The sequence below is a fragment of the Lissotriton vulgaris genome, chromosome 7, assembly GCF_964263255.1.
Source record: "Lissotriton vulgaris chromosome 7, aLisVul1.2, whole genome shotgun sequence".
NCBI lineage: Eukaryota > Metazoa > Chordata > Amphibia > Caudata > Salamandridae > Lissotriton > Lissotriton vulgaris.
Window position 1 is genome coordinate 835291097 of NC_141695.1, and position 21647 is coordinate 835312743.

Consider the following 21647-nt stretch of genomic DNA (forward strand, 5'->3'; position numbering starts at 1 on the left):
CCATTTTATAGGAGCACCTGCGCCACATTACTAATAAGTAATAATGAGGCGCCCTGAGACCTAGGGTCAACACCAGAAAAAAAAATGTAGTGGACATCCGGAAAAATACAGAGGCAAAAAGGGGATAAAATAAATAATAATTAGGAGGGACCACCAAAAGGGCTGACAGGTTTAACAGGAGGCAGTTAGTCAATAGGAGCTGGCTGTCTCCGGTCGGATTTCTCCCTTGATGCCGCCAATTATGATGAGTAGACATGTTAATGCCTAATCCACCGGATGGTAAGCCGCCCGATATAAAGAGTGCAGATTCGCGCCAGGGGGTGACAGGTGGTAAATATGAGCTGGCTGTCCCCGTGCGGACTCCCCCCTAGATGCCGCCTATGAATACGCAATTGGTAAAGTGTTTAAGGATCCCTTAGTGCGTAGAGACGCATGCGGTTTAAAAGGATAACATGAGTAGCTATCTCATATTAGTAGTATTATTATAGACGTTATATAGAGACTATACTATACAGTCCAATTGTAGACAATAGGCTGCTCAGATATTAATAAGCCTAATAGCCCACTCGATAAAACAGTTGTCGTTCTCCTTCTGATTTCAGGATCCTGTTATTGAAAGGGACCACTGCAAAGCAGGTTAAAGAGCTGGATAAGACCACCTTATGGGGGTTGTTGACAGTGAGATTGCACGGACCCAAGATTCTTTTAAAAGGGTGTCCTTTCCTTATACAGTATGAAAGGTAATGGATTTTATTGTTTATCCCCATCAGAGGCCAACTATGGGCAATAGCATGAGTAACCAGATTTTCCTCATGTACATGTATACATACAGGAGTCAACCTTAAAACAGGCAACATCCAGAAAGGAATGTTTTGAGAAGGCCTTCAGGGACCTTAAAGTAACAACCTAGAAGGTGAGGATAGGATATAATAATATGTGGAATAGGATGGCCAGACAATTGACATGTTATTAATACCTGCCTTTCCGTCCACAGTCCTTTTGAAAATAACCGTCAATAAGGGAGGCTTCCACCCCCTTTCTTCTCCTTCTTATAAACACGAAGGTGAGAATGTATGAAAGGACGTGATTCTAGAATGATTGATGCAATGTGCAAGTGTGGGTGAGATGCTAGCCTACTTGGAACTCGGTCTAATATGATTGGGCCACATTAGTAAAGGAAAAAGGTGGTTAGTTTTTGAATTTAAGAAAAATGTTTTTGCTTTTAATGGGCTCACAAAGGAGATAATGTTGTTAATACTGTTGAGAAGAAGCACCATAAAGGACACAAGGGTTGATAAATAGAATGTGTCTTAACTGGGGAGGAAAGGTAACGGAACGGGCGATCTTTCTTTCTTGTCTTCTTTCTTTTCTTCCTTTTTCTCCTTTTCTCTAGTGCCATTTTTTCTCTTTTTATTTTTCTTTATTCTTTTTCTTGTTGACCTGGTCCTAAGGGGACCCTTACAGGAGATAGCCCATTCTATTCCCTCTTTAGCCCACAGTTCAGTGTCCATTCCCCCGGTAGCCTCTTAGTAGGAAAAATATAATGTTAAGTCTATATTTGTAGATTCCTATATGTAAATAATAGAACAGTAATGGTTGTATCTCAATGTAGGTTATCGCATGAAAAATAAATTACCAAACAGAGTGTCTATCTACACAGTCTTGAAAAAGATGGACCCATAAAGAATTTTCCATCGAAACGCGCCGACGCCCTATCTTTGTACACAATCCAACTTGGGAACAGTGGTGACCAAAAGGCAAAATATAAAATGGTCTAGCCCATGTTCTTGTGTAAACATCAAAATGGATGTGTAGCCAGTTAAGACAAAACTGTCTGGCCTAACTTTTGTTCTTTCACTCGGTTTATACTTTCATGCGTACTGTTTTATGAATTTTTATGTAGTGTAATTTTTAAGATTGTACACCAATGGATAGGATTTCGTTGCATGTGTTGTTGTAATTCGAGAAACAGTTGTATTAGGCAAAATAAAATGATGTTATATGTTTTTAATTTAATGGTCTAGTATTTTTCCTTTATAGATGTGGCTTAATCCTGCAATGAGCTGGTATATTGAATGAGTGGATTGTATTATGCAAATGGTGAGCTACCCCAAGTCAAGCGTGTATGGTCATATTGTTATCCAAGGGATTTTTTCCTTCTTTTCACTGTATATTCACTCAGCCAATGTGTGGGAGACAATTAACTGCACATGGGGCAAGAGTGGGTGGCCCTGTAGTAAAAACCTGAAAGAAGGGTAAGTGACCTTACTGTCAAGTTTAAAGCCAACGGAGGTAACAAGGAAAATCAACAATTTGTATTTGTTATCAGGTTTGTTACTGCTGTTAAGAACATAACACAATAATCAGCATGCTGAGGCACTTACTTCGTCAAGGTTCCCTAACCACTTCATCGACTACTTGGCTCTGCTCTCCCCAGCTTGCGGCAGGCTGATGCCAGTGAGCGTAAGTTTTTATCTCCCTCGGGACCCGACTGGTTGTGACTGGCCTCATGATGAGTGGCCAATTAAGGGCGGTGCTCACCCCATTCAGCAATAAACACATACTGCAGACGTGTTGTTGCCATGGTAGGATGGAAAAGCCCATGGGTGTGACTGTGCCGGAGAGGACCCTGTAAACTCCAAGCACAGCACGTCTGCATGTGACCTCAAGGGCCCGGCACGTAGTTGCCATGTGTCTGGCCCTAGAATCATTGAAGATGGAGTCTCCCTACACCTGTGTGTTGTCAGCGGGCCCTGGAGTACTGAGGGGGGAGTATACCCTGAATTTAGTGTCCTCCAAAGGTACGAAGTACCTATTGTGTAGCATCCCTATACTTGTGTGCTCTCAGTGGCCCCTGGAGTGTTCTAACCCTACTTGATAGAGGCTGAGGTTAGTAGAACTACTCCTGTTTATATCATCCGAAGGGTGCTAAATTAGTTGTTACTCTAATCTTATGCGACTTGCTGGACAATCACTTTAAAGTAACAGTGCCCATAGAATATTTTCTGATATGGCAGCTGACAATGTAGCAATACACTTTTCTGGGAGTTACTAAATGTAATCCTAAAGTTTCATAGGTTTGCCAGTGTGTGACTAATGGAGGTTCAGTTAGTTCCATGGTATTTCATTGTTGTGACCCCATTTTGAGTTTTTAATTTGTTGACTCATCTTTGCTCCCTTTTTAGGAGTCTGTTGCTGATCCCAACCTGAGCGGTGAGATTTTCAATAATCAACCTTTTTATACATTTCTTGCTGTGGGTTTTCTAAAAAAAAGTGTGTTGTCAGTCTAGTTGATGCCTTCCTGTATCTGTTTGTACTCACTTGGGCGGATTTACATTTTCTTCATAGTCATTCCTATGTAGCAAAGGCCACATGGACAGGTTATGACATATATCATATTTCTGCTGTTGCAATTGGTATGTGCCCCCTGCTCTCAGGGAGTAATGAGGCCAGCTCTATCCTTTTAGATTGTGTAGTTAGAGGGCATACTGCACAATTCCCACAGAGAAAGTGTCCTGTAACTGGAGGAAGATCCCACTGAGTTGTTCAGCATTCTGAGGTTTTCTGCCATGTGTTACTGTTCACTGGAGAACCAGCCAGGCCCACAGAAGACCCAGGTGCATTGGGATCCAGCAATAGAACAACCACTGAGTTAGAGTATGACCAGGGAACCAACCCACTCAACTAGCATCATGACAGCCTCATTGTGAATCTGAGCCAGAGAACATTGACCACACTGGAAACCAGTGTCTTGAACATAAGCCTGGGTTTTATCCCTACTCACCTGGGGGATGACTTCACTATGCATAAGGAACTGTCCCAATTTTTCCTCAAGATATGTTTCTTCTTTTACTTTGAGAAAGCTGACAACACTCATGCAGATTATGATACCAATACAGGTTTGAGAAACAGATTAACTTTCAATCAGCCATTGCACTTAGTTCCTCCGGGGGTAGCTACATTTGAGAAAACTGTCCTGAAGGAATTTGAGACTGAGAAAATCAGAGCGAAACATCCCTTTTTCAACCTCTAAAGATGAGCTGGATTGTTTAAAGTTCTTGGGGAATGACAGAGAGATTGTGATAAAACCAGTGGACAAAGGGGGAGCCACGGTTATCATGGATCATCAAGCTTACCAGGAGAAATGTCTCTGACAATTGAATAATACCAAGTACTACAGATCGTTGCAGAGGGACCCCACTACCAGACTACAGAAGACTATCAGGGCCTAGGTAGAAAGAGGAAAAGATGCTGGTTGAATCACCAGTGGGGATTCTGAGTTCCTATTGAACACTCACCCTAGGATTTCATATTTGTATATGTTACTTTGGTAAACCCAAACCCATAAACCCGGATGATCACCCCCTGGTAGACCCATTGTCTCCGGAATTAGCTACTAGTTAGAACCTCTCTCTCAGTTTGTTGATCGATTTCTATGACTGATGGTCACCGAAATGCCCTCTTATCTATAGACAAACAAACATATACTCACTGTATCGGCTGACATCCCATTTGATCCTGATCGACATTACCCGTTTCTTACTCTATGAAATAGCTACATACGAATATTCCACAAGATAACACCTTACAGACTGTCAAGGAACTACTGGAACATAGAGAACTGGATGATCTAACCCTGACTTCTTTCGTGATGGAGTGTGCAACAAATGCCGTGGAAGAAATCGTTTTTCAATATTAGGACCAGCTTTACTGGCAGGTAATTTCAATGGCCAGTACCTTTGCCCAACGCATGGCAAATCTGTACATTCACAGTTTTGAATTAATCCACATCTATCCAGCTGACAACCCCTATCAAGAAAGCCGTACGGTATTGTACTGCATTTGCCATTTTACACGTGCTAAATTACATGTTGACCTCGATTCCATGCAATGCTCTGATCTTCCATTTTGTTGCATCGCACTTCCATTTTGTGCTGCCTTGCCCTGTAGTTATACTTTAGCAGGAACATAAATATGTTTTTCACGTAAACCAGTACAAGTGGGTGCGAGGCATCTCGTGAGGCTGCCTTGTGAGGTTATGTTGTACCTTCAGTGTGTTTTTGTACATTCCATACTTATCTCTAAAACAGAGGGAGGATAGCCGTGCAAATCTCCAAGGCCGGAGAGATAGGGAAAAGAATGTCTTTTGCTTCGGCACAGCCCAAGCAGAATCTGGCCAGGTCTGTCTGGGTGGGGCTGATGCAGAGATGGGTCCAGCACCTGTGACTAGATAGGCGAGAGCGCCTGCTAGAGGCTTCTCGAACATATTGATTTAAACTATAAAAAGCGGTGTCTGTGGGGTGGAGCTCAGGAACTCAGTCTTGGAGTGGGCGCACTCGCGGGACAACTTTGGTGCCCGAAGAGATTACCCCCTGAGCCCCGGTCTACGGGTTCCTGACTTGGTGTTCAGTGCTTGGCCAGGGATATTGAATTCTCCGGTGCTGCAAATTAATCTGGTGAGGTGCTTTGTACATTAACTGTTTATATACCTGTATTCACAGTTTCATATTTATGTATATAGTGTGGTGTATTCATTGTTTATTGCCTTTCACTCAGTGCCTAAGAATTTATTAGCTTCAGTGACTTATTGTCTTTGCCTACAATATTAATAAACCTCATTTTTCACCTCCAGAGGAGTGTTGGAGTTTCTGTGTGAGTAAGTGGTGTGCGTAAGTTCAGATTACGCAAGTGGGCAAAGCAATACAGGTATGGAAGAGACATACAGATGACATCCTGGTAGTTTGGGAAGGTGATCTCACTTCTCTGAATGATGTCTCCGAATGGCTTAATACAAGACGTTTTCATCTAAGATTTTCTTGTCAGTACAGCAAGGTGGCTCTTACATTCTTGGACCTCCTGCTATACTTGATGGATGGAGGTATATGCTCTGAGCTATACAAGAAACCTAGTGTGCACAATTCCTTTCTGTGCTACAACAACTTTCATCCACAGGCACTTCAAAACAACTTACCGGTGGGCAGGGCCGAACTGGGAACACAAACAGGCCCTGGCAGTTAAGTCTCACCGGCTGTGGGGGATGGGTGGGGCGGAATGCTGGTGGGAAACACTGCTTTATTACAGGGGGCTGTTATTGCAGCACTGCTGCAAAAACGGCCTTTTGTACCAAAACTGCCTCCACTGGTCCAAAACCGTCTCCCACCCTTCTGGCCCACTGGGAAAATGCCTGGTGCCTGCTACATCAAGTCTGGCCCGGCCCGTGGGCCAGGTCCTCAGGATCAGAAGGAACTGACCAAATTTAAGGAACACGTGACCACACTCAGCACCCACTTGTCTCATAGACATTACCCCAAGGATCAACAAGATAGCGAAAAAAAACCAAGAATAACAACAGAGAAGATCTCCTCCAGATATACTCAAAACATGACATGGACAGGTTGGTGTGTGTTAGCACATATAGCCACCTTGCTGGCAATGTCAAGAAGGCGATTAATAGAAATTGGCATATTCTGAACATAGGAGACAAGACACTATCAAAACCTCTCTTTCCACTCAAACGGAGTAAGAATGTTGGAAACATGGTAGTCCACACGAGACCGCAGCCCACCACCTACAGGATGAACCAGGACACATTGTGGTTGCTGCCTCCAATTAGAGGTCATTTCCCATGTGGTTTCTGTTTAGTTTGCCCACAGACACAACCCACTGTCCACACTGACATTGGCCTAAAGACACCTTAGGAACTTTTTAATCATACAAATTGTAACACTGAAGGGGTCCTCCTCATATGTCCTTGTAAACTATTCTATGTAGGCATGACCACCCGCAAGGTTAGAGTGAGGACAGCAGAACATTAGAGTTCAGTGTGATGTAAGAAGTCCAACACTAAGCTTACTAGACACTACTTTGCCTCTGGCCACACAGAGTATGATATCAGGTGGGTTGTCCTGGATAAACTACGGTTCTCACCTAACATGAGGACTCTAGAGTCAGTTCTTTTTCATAGGGCGCAGTGCTGGATCTTCAGATTTAAAAGTAAGACACCAGGTCTGAATGACGACATTCCTTGGACCAGCCGGGGTTGTTAGTTGGTTGCCTTTGACATAACATACAGGAGGCTACTGCACCTCTGTACACACTACCAATACACTTCCATCTTTGGGATTTACCAAGCTGTTCTGGGCTTAATTTGATTATGTAGTCCAGTTAAACTGATCCTCACGTTGAAAAATGGAGTGTGGTTAATCCTGTTTCTTTTTCCAGGTGGTTAAAGCCACTTTGAGTTAGTATGAGGGCTATGTGTCAAGGCGTTGATAGATCTCACCACTTTCCTTAGCAAGCTGCTATGAAGATGCAAGCCCTAATCCCGCTATGGCCCACTGCATCGGCCCCTATATCTGTAGACTTCCTACCTATTCTGATTACAGTCCTTTTTTGGTTGGTCCTTCCTTGGTTGGTACCCTTTTCTCCGTAAACACTTTTGCTTTTTTTCCAACATAGACTGACATGCCAGATATATCGACGAGGACTGGACTTATCTACGAGTTTGTTTATTATTTGTTGACTATAGGTTAAATTTTACTCTAACTCCTCAGATGACCTTTTGTGCCTGTGCTGCTCTTACTTAACTCTGTGAGCAGTTGATGTGTGCAGTTCACTCACCACGTACTCCTAGAAAATATATCGAGACATGCATTTTTACAACATCCCTGAATCCCCTATAATGAGTAGTACTCTGCTGAATATGGTGTTGCCCCCACAAAGACACAGTTCCTCCATCAGGGACCACAACTCCCAGAGGCTCCTGGTTTACTCATACTCCTTGTAGGCATGTCGCAACTCCCGGTGTTCCATATTATGACGTGCCCGGGAGGTTCGTCTCACTCTCGTCAGGACGCCGAAGAATTTGACTGCGCTCACATCTGCAGGTATGATGACTCTAGGGGGTTTCGCACCGGGTGACCCTTCAACCTGTAGCCATTGGTTGGCAGCGCATATACTTAGCGCTTTATATTCTTCATCTACCACCATTCCATTTTTAGCATATGGTGGTCTTGGAATATAACCTAGGCATATAGCTGGGGCGTTGCACGCCTACGTTTAATTGCCACAGCTTTCTGACGTTACTACCTTCTTCCACTGAACTAGTGAAGTGGGTCACAATAATAATCTGCTTCACCTTTGCAGCACTGCACCATGCTGGGTCCCATCTGGCTCCTACTTGCTTTCTCTCTCACACAGCACATCTCTATTTAATAATATAAGGGGTCTCACACTTATACTCACATTAATGCTAACCCATGGTGTTCATGGACGATTACTCAGGCATATATCTAGCGTGCTGGATCACTAACCCTAATTCCCATGGTTTTACAACATTACTGCCTTATCCCATTAATCGAATGGAGTTGGTCACAACGACACTCTTTTCTACCATTGCAGCACTGCCCCGTGCTGGGCACCAGCTGGTTCATATTAGTTTTTTCTGTCACACAACACTCCCATGACTGATATTAAAGAGAGGGGTCCCGTACTGAGACTTTCACTCCCTCCCCCCCCCCTCCTTCCCTTCCCTCCCCTCTCAGTTATTCTCTAGGGGTATTTTTATCAAAGGGTCAATGATTTGTCCTGTATTTTGAGATTAAACAACCCTCACTAGAAATCTAGGATATCTCTATCCCTAGATGACACACAGTTCTTGCTGGATTAATAGTCGCTACAAGCATACTTTCATCAGGATTAGACTAAAATACAGCCTCGCGCTCCCGATACATCCTTCTTTTTTAATGGTTTGTGCTCATAATTTGGAAATTGTAGTCACCATATACATATAAATTTCATTGTGTGACTGTACTATTTTTTCCTCCCTTTTTCTATTCCCCTATGACTATAATACAGCTCTGTGGTTGAGGCCTTACTTATAGGTTTGAGGGGGAATGTTACCTCCTCTAATTTTTGGTAAGATGCCCCAAATACCTCTTTCACTGGGCATCACTTTGGTTGGTGTTAGACACTACATGTATTCAGTTACGGCACAAAAAGAACTGTGCCAAATGATTTCAGGTGGCTTTGTGAATGCTTCTTGTAAGCATATCTTCCTCTGTTGTTACTTTACAGAACGCTGGTGGACACTGAGCACTGTTGGGCCATCCCAGTTTCTACCAGGCTTACCCTTGTGAGGCTGGTATTTCGTTATTTTCTCTTTTTTGATTTCTACTTTGATGTCTTTAGGAGAGTTACTACATACCATCTGGGTCCTGAGGAATGCCTTAGAACCCCTTTCGCGGTCCATGATTGGCAGACCATACAAAGGGGGTTTATTTGATAAAAATCCACAGTCCTCTCTCATTTTTAACTCTATCCCACAGGGCATCCTAATAAACTCAGTACAGCCCTTCTGGAGATAGTTTTATCTGCTCCTCACTTCCAGTAAACATCTACTCATTATTTTAAAACACCCCAGCCCCTATACATTGGGGAGTTGTAGCCCACACCATGCACCTTGCTTTCCTGGTGTCAGGAGGGAACCCAATGATGAAGCATATCACCCTTGGGTGAGTGAGGGTTCTCATCCTTAAAAGACGCTCTTTCTTAGAGACACTTACCTTTCCTGTTGTCTCCTCTTCTTTTCAACTTTAGATACCAGACATACCTTTTGTGTATTTCATGTTACTTAGGTAGCAGTACGCTCTGTATGGGCATCTCCCTTTGGATCCTCTGTGTACATGTAATGTGCCTCTGCTCCCAGGGGGTAAGGATGCCAAGATCTAATGTTTTAGATTGTGTAGTTAGAGTCTATACTGTGCAATTCTCACCAGGAAAGTGTGCTGTAACTGAAACACCAAACGGTGTAGTTTGGTGTTCAGAAGTTTTCTGCCATGTCTTACTGTACATCAATCTATCTAAACTTCTATTGCTTTTAAATGAAAATTAGGGGTTTGTTGAAGGTCAGCCGGTTGGAGGTGAGGATGCGGCAATGTTTATTCACAATTATTTTGATGATATTGGATTTGTAGATGCTCACGAAGATGAGGGAATTACTGTCTTACTTGGTGTTGTTCTCAAGGCGGGCATCTCTAAGGACATTTTGTGCCATCTTCTGTGCCTTAATAATGATCCTTTCTGGACATTCCTTCTCCTTCAGCATCTTAGTTAGTTTCATGGCATAGTTCTTTAAGTCTTGGATATCAGGACTGTTTTCTCTAATCTGTAAAAACGGACCCACCGGCACATTCTCTCTGAGAGCATGGGGTTGATCACTATTGGAGTGCAACAACTGTTCTGATCTGTTGGCTTGGTGTACATAGAGCTGATCGGCTTTTAAGCTGTTGGTGGAGGAAGGAAACACAGGTTCTATTAGTTGTCATTCTGAAGCTCAGAAATGCATTATTTTTATTCAGCCACAAATTAAAAGATTCAACAATGGTATCATCTCCATGCCAGATGACCAGGATGCCGTCGATATGTCACCACCAGTGACGTATTCGGTCACCAAATGGGTTGTTGGTCCATATTTTCTCTTTTTCTAACCATCTCCTGTAGAGGCAGGCAATACTTGGCGCAAATGTACTCCCCAAGGAAGTCCCATGGCATTGTAAAAAGATTTGGTCTTCAACAGCGAAGACATTCTGAGTCAGTGCCAGTACTGCACGTTTCATTATCACTTGAATTGGGGCAGCCCACATCCATTCTTGAGCAGGCAGCAAGTAGGTAATCACTTGCTGGGTCTCACCCTGTGGGATCTTCCTATAGAGTGCCTTAACATCGAGGCACAGTAGAGTTTCTGGTATAGAGTTGTGTTCCTTTTCTTTTAGTGGGTTTAGCATTTGCTTAGTGTTTTTGATATAGGACCTTGTGGGTGTAACAAGGGGTTGCAAGAAACAATCTGTATTTTGCGACAATGACTCAAGTAGAGAACCTACGTCTGATACTATAGGTCTCCCTGCCGGGGGCATCCTGCCTTTGTGAATCTTTGAAATAGTATAGAATTGAGGCATCCCGCGCTCCGTAGTTAGAAGAGATCCTTGTTCATTCTTAGTGATCCACCCATTGTCCATGGCTTCATCCACTAATTTCTTAATTGCATCCAGCAAATGACTGGTCGGGTTGGTCTGTAGGATCACATTGTTCCTTTCATCACGCAAAAGGTTGAGGCATGCCTCTCTTTATTCTTCTTTTCCTGTTATGACAATAGCAACCTCTTTGTCTGCAGGTTTTATTACCAGGTGGTTCTTTTTCCTGAGGGTGTCCAAAGCGATATTCTCCTTCTTGGTCAAGGTATGAAAAGTGTTTCTTCTAAGGTTTAGTTCTTCAACCTCTTTTATAACTACATCTTCAAAAGTGCACACTTCGGGGGGTATAGTGGATGGTGGAGGATTACATTTAGATTTCTTTCTCAGATTAGTGAGTCCATCATCTGTTTCCATGAATGGACTGTTCTGAAAGAACACCTTTACTTGTATTTTTCTAAAGAACTCTGCCAGTTCACATTGTATCTTGATCTTATCAATGTGCATCATAGGAACAAAGCAAAGTCCGTTGTTGAGTGCAGATAACTCATCTGTCGCGAGGTTCTCCTTAGTGAGATTGACTACCATATTTACAGACTGCTCGGGCCTGGTTGCTGGTTCCGTGCTCGGCTCTGAGTGTTCATTATTTTTACTGGATCTTCCTTCCTCCTTGTCTTCTGTGTCTTCCTCTCCTGCCACCTCTCCCTAAAAGCTGGTTCTGCTGGAAGAATGGCATGCGTTAAGGCTGTGGCGGGCCCGGATAGGGTTACGGTCCATAATGTCCTGGCCAAAACATAATTTGAGGTGGTGGATACGCAGGTTTTAAGAAACCTCCTCCCGTTGCCTGATTTTACCTCTCCAGCTCTTATTGGAGTTGTCGCTTGACCACTCATATGGGTCAGAGAACGACGATCCCAATCACTCTGCATCTGAACCATATTTATTTTTATAGTCATCCCTGATGTAGGGGTAATCATGTTCGTGACAAAACATTTTGAGATCTTTCTGCAATTTAGTTATTTTACCCTGCATCATGATATCTTTATGTTCTGCTATCTCCTTGTTTACTTCTTCCAGTTTCTTCTTGTCGATGGTAGTTTTCATAGGATGTTAAGAGAATCTTCGCTAGCTTTAATCTCAATCAGCAAGGGATCTGAAAGATGTTTCACCATATTTATAATTAGGATGAGTAAGTCCCTTGTGCATCGCCAAGCGATGAGAGGCTATTCCTACCCATATCATCAAAAGGATTGTGAATCAACAGTGGTGCATCCTAACCGACTACCAGTTGACCTTCAACAAATCACTTTTTTCATTTAAAAGAAACAGAAGTATAAGAGACACACTGGTGCACAGTAACATGTGGCGGAAAACTTCTGAACACCATACTACGCTGTGGGATTTTCCTTCAGTTACAGGACATTTTCCATGCGGGAATTTCACAGTATGCCCTCTAAATACACAATCTAAAACAATAGAGCTTGGCCTTCTAACTCCTGGGAGCAGCGGGCACATACTAATTGCAACAGCAGCAATGTGATATACATAATTACCTGTCCATGTGGCCTTCGCTACACAGGAATAACTATGAGGAAAATTAAAATCTACATAAGTGAGCATAGAGGTACAATCCGATGCAGGAAGGCATCGACTAGACAAAAGACACAGCAAGAAAGATATAAGATGGTCAATTATTGAATTAAGCACCCTTCAGACTTGGATCAGCAACAGACTCAAAGTGAAGGCAGGGCCGGACTGGCTGTAGCGGGCATCGGGCAATGCCCTAGTGGGCCGCCAGGGTGGGGGGGCGGTTTTGGGCCCCTGGAGGGCCGTTTTTGTTGCAGGGACGCTTTTGCAGCACCGCTGCAATATCAGCCTCTGTAACAAAATCGACCGAAACTGGCCCTGGCAAACAGCTTGGCCGCACCCCCAAGCCCCGAGGGAGCTGGCTGAGCACTTTGCCAGGGCTGGCTGCCTGAGTAAAGGAGCAAAGATGGGTCCACAAATTAAAAACACACAAATGGGGTCTTAACGAACACACAAATGGGGTCTTAACGATGCAATGCCATGGAACCAACTGAACGCCCTTTAGTCTGACTCTGGTACACCGATAAAACTTTAGGATTGCAATCAACATTTTTTTCAGAGAAGTGTATTGTCACATTGTCTGGTACCACATCAAACACGATTCTATGGGCACTGCTGCTTTAAAGTGATTGTCTAGCAAGTACCATACTATCCGAGTAACAACAAATTTAGCACCCGCCGCATGACAAACTGGAGTTGTTCTTCTAGCCTCAGTCTCTATCAAGTAGGGAGAGACCACTCCAGAGGCCACTGAGAGCACGCAAGTATAGGGATAGGTACTCAGATCCTTTGGAGGCCAGTACATTCAGGGGTACTTCCCTCGTCATTACTCCAGTGCCCACTAGCAATACACAAGCATAGGGAGACTACATCGCCCATGTTTCGAGGGCTGGACGCACGGCAACTACTCGCCAGCTCTCCATGGTAACATGCAGAGGTGCAGCACCAGGAATTTACAGCACCCCTACGGCGCAGGCACAACCATGGACATTTCTATCCCGCGCTGGCAACAACACAGCTACAGAGCATGTATTGCTAAATGGTGCAAGCAGTGCCCCTTAATTGGACACTCCCTCGTTAGGCCAGTAAAAACCAGTTGGACCCTGGGGGAGCCAAAAATTCACGCTCACCGGCATCAGTCTGCCCCAAGCCGGGAAGAGCAGAACAAAGTAGGTGACAAGTGGCTAGGGACCCATGATGAAGTAAGTCCCTCTGCATGCTGATTATTACGTTATGTTCGTTTTTTTATGTTACTTTTATATTTTATTTATAGAAAAAGTCATATAAAATATACATTTGGGCATGTGTTGTACAGTTACAGTTATAATCAAAGACACTACAGGTCAATGGAAACAAAGTACAATTTGATACATGTCAGGGTGAGTAGCATAACAATCGACATAACAGGCCCCTTGTAAGTGATGCATACATTATGATGCAGTAGAGAATTACATATTCATTAGATAGCAGCAGAACATGCATAACACTTTGAATTAGAAGTCGTGACCACTATGGTACATATAAATCACTGTTAACAACATGTGTGAATGTATCATCTTTGTTCTGTACATTCCTTGCATCTCACCCATCCTCAACTATCTCTGCGATCTCGCCTTCGGTCTCTCCCGCCTCCCTACCTCTCAGGTAAGTCTGATATGGGACCATATGGTTTCTGGGTCGACTCAGAGGATGGAGCAATTTACTGTACACATCCGATTGTGTGTTACAGTACACCATGTCTGTGTGGCATTCCTTAAGTATTGGGATTGATCAGCGAGACCAACGCATCAACACTAGGCGTCTATCCAATAATAGGCCAATGGTGACCAGCCAATAAACCTCCTCATCTACATCACTATCATAAGCCAGAAATTCCAGCATCGGGTTAAACTCTAATGGTCATACCTAGATCCCTTTGCCAATCGAGTCTAGCCTTTGACAACCCAGGTCTATGAGTTTCTTGTGCCAATTGAGAGTTTCGCTATTAATCTGGTCAGTGCATTCTCCTGCATCAGGTAGTACAATGCTAACATGTATGGAGGCTCCAACATATCGTCCCCCAACAGGTCATGTAGTGTATGTCTGGCTCCAGGATAGTGGAAACAAGTAAGGGTCATTGGTGTGCTAGCTCGTTCTTGAACCATCTGCCACCTATACATTACGCTATCCTGAAAGAAGTCTCCCATAGTGTTAATCCCTAGACTAGGGATGGCATGTTGCGAGCTTTATGCTCACTAGGGTAGTGAGCATAAAGCTCGCAACATGCCCTTCTCTTGCCCCAAAGGGTACCAGGAGAACCAGTTTAAGGGGATGTGCAGTGAGTAAAGAAAGGAGCCCCCCTGCCTATCAAAAGACTCGGCCATGCCTGCGCTGTGACTTTCAAAGAATGAAAGACAACGTGGTGTCACGTCGGGTTTCAGAACACCACCCGAGGGTGTGTATGGGGGTCTGCAGCATCCCTCTCAATATGCAAATGTGGTAAGTCACCCAGACCATGGATCTAGTAATGTGCGAACATGCTCTGTGCCGCTTTATAGTACATCCCGAGATCCGTCACGTTTAAGCTGCCCATGTCATATGGCTATGTAAGTATTCCCACCTGACTTGTGGCTATTACCCCGCCCAGGCCAGTCTTATCAGCAAGGTCTGTAAGTTGTCGAACACAGCTCGGGGCAATAGCATCGGGATGTTTTGAAAGAGGAATACAAATCGAGGAAGCACTACCATTGTCAAAAGTGCTGTACGCCCAAGTAATGACCAATTGCCATGTCTTTACCTTGTACCCCCCATTTACCACTCTTTCCTGGATTCCCTCTTTGTTGATCAATTTTACAATGGTCGCTTTGGGAGGCTCAAAAACGGTTTAATTTTCTTCACTCACGACATCCCCTCTTGGTCCACCAGCTTATACAATTCCCTTAACGTCACTTCCTCCTCCTCTATCCCTCATGGGAAAAAAGAAAAATTTCCCCCTCTGCGTGTTTCAAGGGCTACCTCACTATCTCACTCTATAACAACGGTACTGTCACGTTCCAAGGAAAAGACACCTGTCTCTCGCTCTTTGACCACCTCTTCCCCGCCCTACTCCCCTCCTCTGCGACCGGGTTTTCCCCTGACTCTCCTTCTAGCTCCACCCATTACTCCCTCTCTCCTCCCCTGACCCCCCTACACTCCAATTGGCTGCACTCTCGAGAAGCACAGGTCGGCCCTCTTCCCTCCCCCTCCCCTATGACCTCCTCTCCTATTCCTCCCCCTCACAGTATGCCCCCCGCATCACTTCAGCCTTACCTCTAGCTAATACGCTCCTCGTCCATTCTGCACCATCCCGGTAGTCCAATCTCTTCTCCTCCCCCATATTCCTTCCTGTCACTCCCCTTTGTAGTCCACCTCTCCTCCAACCTTCTCCCCCAGTTAACTTTCCCTTCGCTCCCCTTATTCCTCCCTCCCCCTCTCGTTATTTACCCCGATTTCTCCACAAACCCACTGCATCTCTCTCCTCCCTCCCACTACTCCAGCAATGCTGTACCACTCCCTTTCCCCCCTTGGTAACCTTTTCCATTTCCCTCCCTCTGGCCCAGCAGAACCACTTCCTTTCCTCAACTTCCCTTTCTCTCAACCCCCCTCACTCTGCCAGATGCCCGTTCCCTCACAGCCACCTCTCCTAGCTGACAGGACCTCTACAACCACCTCGCCTCTTTTCCTCCCAAACCCTCCTACATTCCCATGACTCCACACAGTCCTCCTCTCTCCTTCCACCTTACCGCCTTGTTCCGCACCCATCTCCCCTAAATATGTCCTGAATTCCTCTACCTATTGCAACGCCAACAAAGACAACTCTCCCTTCACCTCCGATTCACCAACTCCTGCTCTCAACCTCCACCTCTCCCCACTCTTGAACCCCATACCCCAACTCACCTCCTGTCCCCCCACCTCTCCCTGCTTTTCACCACCAATTCCACCCCCTCCTGTTTCCATCGAGCTACCCAACCTTCCGTGCTCTGCCTTACTCTCTCTGGAAAATAAGCTAGGCTCTCTTATCACCTCCATCTCCCAGCTTGTAGCTGCCATTTCACTTTTAAGCTCCAAGATTTCCACCTTTCCTTGCACTTCTACTCCTTCCCAACTTCCCACGAGATGCACCCTGCCCACTCACCCCAATACAGCCAAGCTCAACATGTCGTCCGCAAACTTCGTTAACTCATACAAGCCCTTGAACGCCACCCATCTTCAACCTGCATCCCCTAATAACCCCACTATCTACACTATTCCGACAATCTCCTCTGTCAGAACCAGGCATCCACCTAAATCCTCCCGAGCACCCCCGCATAAGTACAATATCTCGATCACCTTTCAGAGCCCAAGTTCCCCCGTCACCAAAACAGTCTTGACAGAGCTGCGCTGTCTGCTCCACAACTGCAGATCTGCAGTAAAACACAAACTTGAAATCTCCGATACCATCACCTTTCACAATATTGACATGTTCTTCCTCACAGAGACCTGGTTCAAAGATACCTCTCACTCTATGTTTGATCTCCTATTACCCACAGGCTATTCTATATTTAGGAATGACAGAACTGACAACATTGGGGGAGGTGTTGCAGTCATCTTTAGAAACTCCCTTCAACTTAAGGCTTCTCCTACTCAGCTCCTTCCACACCTTTGAATGCCTTTCTCTTGAGCTTCAATTGCACCACCGCTCACCCCTCAGATTCCATGTCATTTACCACCCGCCTGGCAGTGGCCCTTCATTTATGGAGGAACTCACTGACTTCATCAGCGACCAATATTCGCGAAGTCACAATCAGACCTTCATGGGTGACTTCAATCTCCACTGGGGCTTACCGCATGACTCTTCGGCAAACTCGCTGGCCACCTTCCTCTCTGCAAACAATCTTATCCAACACTGCACAGAATCAACACACTCTAAGGGCTCAATCCTGGACCTTGTTATTTCTAAAGCAGGCATACTCTCTATCACTACCCCTATTCATGTAAACTGGTCCGACCACCTCCTCATCCCATTCTCTCTTCACCTATCACACTCTATAACTGTTGGTCAACCTAAGAGGGCTACCTCCTGGTTCCGTGATGCAAAAAATATTGATGTCGGACCCCTCTGTGAATCAGCTTTGTTATCACTTCCAAGGCTAAACCCGAACCTAGATGTTGACAAACTCACCTCCCAATGCCTCACAGTCCTTGCAGCCGAAATCAATAACGTCGCTCCACTCAAAAGCAAAAAGATAAGGCCCACTCCCTCAGCTCCTTGGTTCAACAAATCCCTCCATGAAGAAAGGAAGCAGCTAAGACTCCTGGAGAAACAATGGAGGCAAGTGCCCTCCACAGATAATTTGGCCACACTTCGCTCAGCAAGATCCAAGTACCACAAGCACATCTTCCTTGGGAAAGCATCGCAGTTCAAAACCCTTCTTGACTCAGCCAAAAATAGACCCAAAAAACTATTTGATCTCATCAAGATTCCTAACTGCTCCCCCAAACCTCCAAGTTGGAACATTCTACAAAGCAAGCAGCAGATTTCGCTATATTCTTCGATGAAAAAGTGAAATCACTTGTGGATCAGGTCGCTCATCCTACCCCTCCAGATGAGCGCAAATCCTCAGCCATTTGGCAGAACTTTGACCCCATCTCTGAAGATGACCTCCTCAAGTGCATCCGTGAAACAAAGACCTCCAACCATTCTCTGGACCCCATCCCCAGTGCCATTGCCATTGCCTTCTACACCCATTCCCTTTCCTATTGGACCACTCTGGTCAACCTCTCCCTTTGTCAAGGCTCCCTTCCTGTCTCCTTCAAAACTGGGCAGGTCACCCCTCTGCTTAAAAAACCCACTGCTGATGCGAAAGACTTCAACAACTTCCGCCCCATTACTAATCTACCCTTTCTTGCGAAGATCACAGAAAGATGTGTAGCAAAACAACTCTCTCGTCATATCAAGGACAATGATCTTCTTGACAATTGTCAGTCCGGCTTCATCCAAAACTGCAGCACTGAAACAGCCCTACTGCAAGTGTTTGATGACGCGCTGAGGATACTCGATTCAGGAGGGTCCTGTCTTCTAATTCTCCTTGACCTTTCTGCAGCCTTTGACAATGTTAATCACAACACCCTCCTCAACACTCTTCAACAGAGAATGGGCTTGGAGGGCACTGTGCTTAAATGGTTTGCCTCCTTCCTCTCAGATAGATCCCAAATGATCAAAATAGAGAACAGTCTTTCATCTCCTGTGGCGGTAGGTCAAGGTGTTCCTCAAGGCTCTATACTTGCACCCACTTTGTTCAATCTCTATTTAGAACCACTGGGAAATCTCCTAGGTAAATCCGGAATCCACTATCATCTCTATGCAGATGACACTCAAATCTACCTCAAGGTCGCCTCCACTCACGATCTCTCCATCCTAAGCTCCACTCTCGACTCCATTCAAAAATGGATGTCAACTCATCAAGTGATTCTGAATTCCTCTAAAACAGATTTCCTCCTCCTCTCCTCCTCACTCTCTCCTCCCCTGGTTCAATCATGGATGGATCAGATGAATCTACTTAACAATAAACCCATCATTGTCGACAGCGCAAAATCCCTTGGTGTCATACTCGATAAAAAACTCAATCTAATCTCCCACATGAATTCCATTGCAAAGTCTGCTCGATACCAATTGCGCCTTCTTTGGGGAATTCGTCGCTTTTTCCCTGAGCAGGACCTTAAAACCCTGGTGCAATCGATGGTCCTCTCCAGATTGGACTACTGCAATTCTCTTCTTACAGGCCTCCCCAAATCCCACTTGTGCCCCCTTAGATCTGTTCTCCATTCAGCAGCTCGTTTCATTTATGGGGCCAAAAGAAGCAACCACATCACACCGATGTTATCCACCCTATGCTGGCTTCCCATCGAGGCTAGAGCTATCTACAAGACTGCCTGTATTACCCACAAAGCCTTGCACTCCTCCTCTCCTCGATACCTGGCGAAGAAGCTGAAACTCTCTGGAGGCTCTAGATCTTCTTGTAATGCGGAAAATCTACTGCTTGAGCCTCCCACTTTCAAGAAGGAAAGATCGATGGCCCTATCCTTTTCAGGCAACGCGGTGAGAATATGGAACTCGGTTCCGCCTCAGCTCCAGACCACCACCTCCTCCCATGTCTTCAAAACGGACCTCAAAATTCTCGTCCTCCAAAGACACCTCCTAAAGTAATTCACACCCTCTCTATTTTCTGAAGGAAGACCTCCCATCACTGAAAACTCTTTTCTCCATGACTATGGAAGTGCCTTCCCAGTGTGTTCGTGTGGTTGGAGTGTATGCCATTTATTGCAGTATTATCCTTGTATCTGTGTTTGGTTCTCTTTTGTAACATGCACACGCCACTTTTCTCTTGTAACACACTGTTTGCTACCTCTCACATTTTGTTTGCTTTTGATACTTGCACAAGTGCCACCTTTGCCTACGCAATGTTTGTTCTTATGCCCCTGTGTCTAGCATATATTGCAGTATATTACCTCTAAATGTACTTTGTTTTCTCTTGTAACCTGCACACTTGTCACTCTTTCCTCCTGTATTGCACTGTTTGCTACCTCATGTATTTTGTTTGCTCACAATTGTCACTTTTACCTCATGTAACTTATCGTCTGCTTTTGTAATTTGTTCATTTATATTTTTCTGTTCCAATTGTGAAGCGCTCTGACGCCTTCGGGTAAAGTCCGCGCTATATAAAAACGCATAAATAAATAAAATAAATAAATAAGAAAATATATAATAACCTTGTGTGCTGTTTTCCCCACTCAAAGCCTTCACTCTTTGTGTGGCGTCCCCTCCTGCTAGCCCGAAGTTTCACTGTTACATCCACTTGGAGTTGTCTCGTTTTTTTTTTTTTTTTTTTTTTACAACACATCCCCACCCCCAAACATACCCATACCTGCCATAAATGGAGGCTAGCCATTGGGAGACGGGCCTGTCCGTCAATGCCGGACCAGATTCGGGGGCGTTCCAGAGAATTTTTGGCTTTTGGCGACATCACACTATGCCAGCCAAAAGCCCTCGGGAACGCCCCCGAATCTGGTCCGGCATTGAGCCGGCACCCGCCTTCCTGCTTGCGTGAGTGCTTTGTTTTTTTTGCCGTGTGTGTCTGTTCCCGCTCCCCAACCCCCCCCCCCCCCCCCCCCCCTCCGCTGTCAGTGTGTCCGTGCGTGTCTGTTCGCGCCCCCTCCCTCCCTCCCCCTCCGCTGTCAGTGTGTGGCCGTTCCCGCCCCCTCCCGCGCCTTTCCGCCCCCCCTCCGTTGCATTGTAAATGCTTGTTCACACTTGAAAATCGGTTTCGAAAGCGCGCACACACGCTTCCCGAAATATTTAAAGAAAGCTTTGTCTTCTAGTGATAATATAGAGGTAGTGCTTGTTTGAAATGTTTTTATTTAATGTAATTGTTGAAATAAGCTTTGTGTATGACTTTTTTTTTTGTATTTATCTTAAGCGTGCTCACACTGACTTATCCATACGAAAGAAAACTTTTCAAATGCTTCGAAAACTCGTCATGAAAGGCTTCCCTTTCCTGCTCATGAAAGGCTTCCCTTTCCTGCTCTTCTCGACTATTCTTTGAAGTGTGGCTTTTACCTTCAGGCCGTCGAGCCCCCGTACACCGCCCTTTCTTATCACCCCTTGAGGTCAGGCGGGGGTCTCACATCTTCTTCCAAGGCTTGGTGCCAGCCGCGGTTCTTCAGATGGAAGCACATATATTAGACGGAGCACACCCCTGGTGCTCAAAACGCTGCAGGCTGCACTGCATGCTTTTCAAGCCACACCGCATGGCGCAGAGAACACACATTGATTCAATGTATTCATTTAGTGATGCACTGCTGTATACCGAAAATCAGCTCCAGTGGGTGCCTGGGCGTCCTGGATTTTTGCCAGTTCATGATAGGACGTTGCCAGTTTAATATTGCATTTTCAAATGTAGCACTATATGATCCGCTTATGCCGTTTCTAGGCGCTGTAATTAACAGGTGATCCTATTGCCCAATTAATTGTACTCCGGGTACCGACTGCGGGAGGACAGACTGCTCAGTGGCCTTTATCAGCGTGCGGACTTGACA

At 45.1% G+C, this 21647-nt stretch overlaps 1 protein-coding gene across 2 annotated transcripts in view; it reads right to left on the bottom strand.

The window, feature by feature from the left end:
• The window catches only part of SIRT7 (sirtuin 7), a 185831-nt gene that overhangs the window by 150225 nt on the left and 13959 nt on the right, over positions 1-21647 (bottom strand). Inside the window, exon 1 of one of the 2 annotated variants that reach the window (XM_086931172.1) lies at positions 21169-21312. The exons of the other annotated variant lie outside the window; for it this stretch is intronic. The gene's annotated coding sequence lies outside the window, so the exon portion shown is untranslated. Of the gene's footprint in view, positions 1-21168; positions 21313-21647 lie in introns of those variants that run through there. 2 annotated transcript variants of the gene reach the window in all.